Below are 5,004 nucleotides of genomic sequence, written 5' to 3'. Positions count from 1 at the left end.
ATTCACCAGCCGTTCCTTTGAAGTCCTATGTTGTTGTTGTTGTTGTTAAGTGCCGTCGAGTCGGTTTCGACCCATAGCGACCCTGAATAGGGTTTCTGAGGCTGTAAATCTTTACGGGAGCAGATCGCCTCATCTTTCTCCCGCGGAGCAGCTGGTAGTTTCGAACTGCTGACCTTCCGTTTGAAGTCCTATACAGGATCACTATGAATAAGAAAAGACTAGAAGGCATTTAACAACAACAATAACAAATAGGATAATCTACCGGACCACAAGCTCCGTGGTTCAGACTCATCAGGCACTCTTCGAAATCCTATCCAGGATCACTATGAGTCGGAACCGTCTCGACAGTTCTTAACAACAGTAAAAAATATACCTTAAGTATTTCTAGGTCTGTGCTCTCGTTTTTTGCTCTCTCTTTTAATGTAAAAGTATACCTAAAGAAAACACACACACACACGGTGTTTTGCTTTTACCACATAGCTTGATCTTTGGATTTGTACATGTCGCACATGGCGCTGTGGATTAATGCGCCAGGCTGCAAAGTCGTTTGAACTGCAAGGATGGCGGTTCAAGATCAACAGCTGCTCATCGGAAATCCTATACAGGGTCGCTATGGTTCAGAACCGACTCGACGGCACTTAACAATAAAAACACATGTAATCACATACCTTATTTGAATTAACGACAAAATAATGGAAACAGCAAACAAAACAAGCCAACAAACTTGGCAATCTATTGCTTGCTATAGTAGAGTCTCTTGATGTAATCAACATGATTTAATGTGGTGATACATTTTATCTCATTGCACGGGGCTATGAGTTAATGTGCCAGACTGCAAAGCCATTTGAACGGCAAGGTTTGAGGTTCAAGCTCATCAGCTGTTCCTCAGAAACCCTATACAGGGTTGCTATGGGCCAGAAATTACTCCATGGTACTTAACAACAACAACAAAATCACAGTGCATAACCACATGGCAATCATAGATCCTACAATTGATCTCTGTGTCGAAAGATTTTACCTCAAAGCCTCACATACACTTGATTTCCTGTCTCCTTATCTTATTTCTTAGAACCGTCCAAGTCTCATTGTTTCTGTTTCCTGTGGTAACCTCTGATTTCTCATGTCATATACTTTTCATTTTGTCAGAGATCATATTGTTATTTTGTGAAATGAAATACTTGGTTAAATATGCTTCTAGCTGTCATAAATTTTTTATTGACCTAAAATTTACTTTGCTAACTTCTGTGTAATAGAGTTTGTATACATATAGTTTTAACTATTTTTGCCTGTCTAATTTCATTCTAGTTCTTTGATGGAAGGAGTCAGGACTGAGCAAAAGTATCTGAAACCACATTTTTGAAATGGTAGGTCTCTCACTATTATATCTTTTATTAAACATATATTCTATTAATCTATATGTATTCTATAAAGCTAAATTGAGGATTTTTTCTAATCAATTTTAATTGAGTATTGTTTCTTATCATGGAAGAAGAAAGTATTTAAAACAACTTATTCCACTAATTGGGTTTATTTGTTTTCTGCACAGAGGGCCTAACTCTAGTATCTTGTTTTGTTGTTGTTAAGTGCCATTGAGTTGGTTCTGAATCATAACGACCCTGTATATAGGGTTTCTGAGCAATGGCTGGTGAATTTTAACCACTGACCTTGTAGTTCATACCAGACTTGAAGGTGACTGCTTATCTAATAGCACCCCAGGTTTCTTACAAATCCAGTTTTGAAAATACCTTGATCCAAATTAATTGTAATGTATTCAACAAGGGTTTTAGCTGACAAAATGGAGTAAGAAAAAACCTAATAATACCATTCCAGTTTCTAAATTTTAGAATTATAGACTTATTCATAAGTACCTGTGGGTCTCGTGTGGTGGTGGTGGTGGTGTCCTGTGCAGTTGGTTCTGACTTACGTTGTCATTGTTGTTAAGTGCGGATTCATAGCAACCCAGGGTTTCTGATGCTGAAAACTTTATAGGAGCAGAAAGCTTATTTTTGTTCCTTGGAGAAGCTGATAGATTTGAACTGCTGACCTTGTATTTAGCAGCCCAACTCATAATCCACTATAATACAAGGGTTCCTTACATGTGGATCTAGAGGGCAGAAATTTTCCGAATGAGCGTGAACTTTGAATTCAGATAGAAATGGGTTTGAATTACACTCTGAGGGTTATGGGAATTAAATAAAATAAGCCAAGTATTATAACTCATAAGAAGTCTATTTCCTCATATATAAAGTATACCTAAAACACCTGACTAATAAAAGTAAATATATCATCTTCAGACAAACTAATGCCTGGATACAGTGTCTGTGTGACACTGACTCAGGTCTGATTCCTAGTGACCACTGGATAGGGTCTCCAAGGTGGTAAATCTTCACAGGAGCAGAAAGCCTTTTGTTTTTCTACCATAGAGTGACCGGTAGATTCAAACTACTGATCTTGCAGTTAAAAGCCCAACTCATAATCCACTATGCTACAGGACTCCCTGCCTGGATACAGGAGATGTGTCTTTAATACATTTTTTTTCCTTTCCAAATTGAGGAAGCTTGTTTATGCTCGAGGAAGAAGAAAAACAAGCCATAAGATTTCAGTGGCTTGAAATTTAAAAAGGCCCCTTTTTTACTCAAGGATCATATCTGCTGAATGTGATCTTGGGGCTTTGCTTCACTTTGACTTCATTCTAGAACTCAACTGTTAGGGTAGTCTCTATCTTGAAAATTATCAGTCACCATGGGAAAAAGTAAATATTCTTAAAACTCCAAAAGTGACAACAATCCAAATGCTCATTGATAAATAAATGGATAAATAAAATGTTGGATATCCATATGATGAAAAAAAAAAAAAGTAATATGGTACTGATTAATGCCACATATATTGATAAACTATCCAACACAACATGATTAACTTGAAAAGCATTATGGTAAGTGAAAACGTCAACCATTAAAATAGCAAATATTTTATGATTCCTTTTTTATTTATTATCTATAATCAACAAATCTATAGAGACAGAAAATAACTTCATGACTTTCTTTATCTGGAAGTGGGTTGAAGAATAGTGCATATCAACAAAATGAGATCATATTGCTTTTTGAAATGATGCAAAGGATCTAAAATTGCAGTGATGGGTCACAATTTTATAAATATGACAAACCATTAATCTCTGACAAACAGTTAAAAAAAATGAGCTGTATGGCATCACAATGAACCTGTTAAACAATTCACACATCATGGGGTTGAAGTCTGTGTGTGTGTCTCTTATTTATTGGTAAATTTATTTATTAATCAGCTATGAATTCCCAGGGCTTTTATGCAGAACTTCTTTACCTTAATTATGTATGTGTTTAAAGATGATAATTTAAAAGCCACACTATGAAATCAAACTTCTATCTGAATTTGTTGACCCAAAATAATCTGATAAAATGAAAACTGTTTAAATAAAGTCCTAATTTATCCACAGAATGTTATCAGCTTGCTTTTGGAATGTTAACATATTACTACTGAATTGGATCACTCTTCGTTCGCATGTTAATCACAAATGATAAAGAACTGTAAATTAAAGCACCAGGTGAATTCATAAATCTCTTTTCAATATTTATGGGCATCTGCTGTAAATTTCACAATCCTAGGAGAAAGAACAGAGAATAATTTCTCTTTAATCAGTCCACAGTCTTTCAAAGTGTCTCCAAAATCATTTTGAGTCATTTTTCTCTGAGATAAATTTTAGCTTGTCCCCCAACATCACTGGCAATATAAAAATTATTTTAACATTGAACAGCTCTATCTCTTGAAAAAGTAACAGTGATAATTCTTCCAAATGTGACATATTTTGAATATTTAACACCTACATTGACAGCTATTTAAGTTTTTAAAAAATGCACACATAAGACAACAAGGACATTCGGTAACTGTGTTAGGAAACACCATTTGTCTGAATATTTCACTCTATCATCTTTAGCTGTTTCTCTAAAGATTCCATTTATGATCTGTGTTAAAGTTTTGTGTCAGTTTGACTAGGTAATGATTTTCAGTGGTTTTGGCAGTTGAGATGTAGTCATCCTCCATGATGATATCTAATAAATGTAATCAACTCTATGATGAGATCAGCTATGAGTAGCCAATCAATTGAAAGTTTCCTTGGGGATGTGGCCTGCTTTCAATTCATTGGATATGCCAGCAAAGTTTGTTGATTTCTGCTGGATCTGGATCCTGCATCTGTCTCATCCAACCTCTGGTTCTTTGGACTTGAACCAGTGGTCTAATCTATCTTGCTAATCCTGGTTCATCAGCAACCTTCCTGTCTGCCATCTGGCCTGAAGGTCTTGCTTCATCAAGTCTGCAGTTACATGAAGCAGACACCTCCAGTATGACATCTGACATGCAAACTTAGGACTTGTACACCTCTACAATCATGTGAGTCATTTCTTGATATAAATTTACATATACTGTTAGTTATACTGTTATACCATTGTTGGAGGAGAATATTGAAAGTACCATGGGCTGCCAAAAGAACAAAAAGATCTATGTTGTAAAAATTACAGCCAGGATGGCCAGATTTGCTCTCTCATATTTTGAATGTATTGTCAGGAGGGACCAGTCACTGGAGAGGGATATCATATTTGGTAAGATGGAGGATAAGAGAAAACGAGAAAGACCCCCAGTGAGATGGATTGGCCAAGTGGCAGCATCAGTGGGCTCAAGTGTGGCAACAATTGTGAAGTTGGCTCAGGACCAGGCAGTGTTTTGTGCTGTTGTGCATAGGGTTGCTATGAGTCAGTACCAAGGCTTTTGCTATGAGATATGCAGACCTTAAGAAGAAACCGGTCTGGAAACAATTGTTTCAGCTTCGGTTGGTTGAATTGAAAGGGAATTGTATGAGCCACTCCTGTTCACAGAAAACCTAAGTACAAAATAGCTGCATTTATGAGATCACAAAAGCAAATAACAAACTAAAGTAAAATTGACCGACCCCTACGGACCTCACCACAATCAATT

This window comes from Chrysochloris asiatica, unplaced genomic scaffold, assembly GCF_000296735.1.
Source record: "Chrysochloris asiatica unplaced genomic scaffold, ChrAsi1.0 scaffold00332, whole genome shotgun sequence".
In the NCBI taxonomy this organism is placed as follows: domain Eukaryota; kingdom Metazoa; phylum Chordata; class Mammalia; order Afrosoricida; family Chrysochloridae; genus Chrysochloris; species Chrysochloris asiatica.
The sequence above is the reverse complement of the archived record's forward strand: the minus strand, read 5'-3'. Positions refer to the sequence as shown.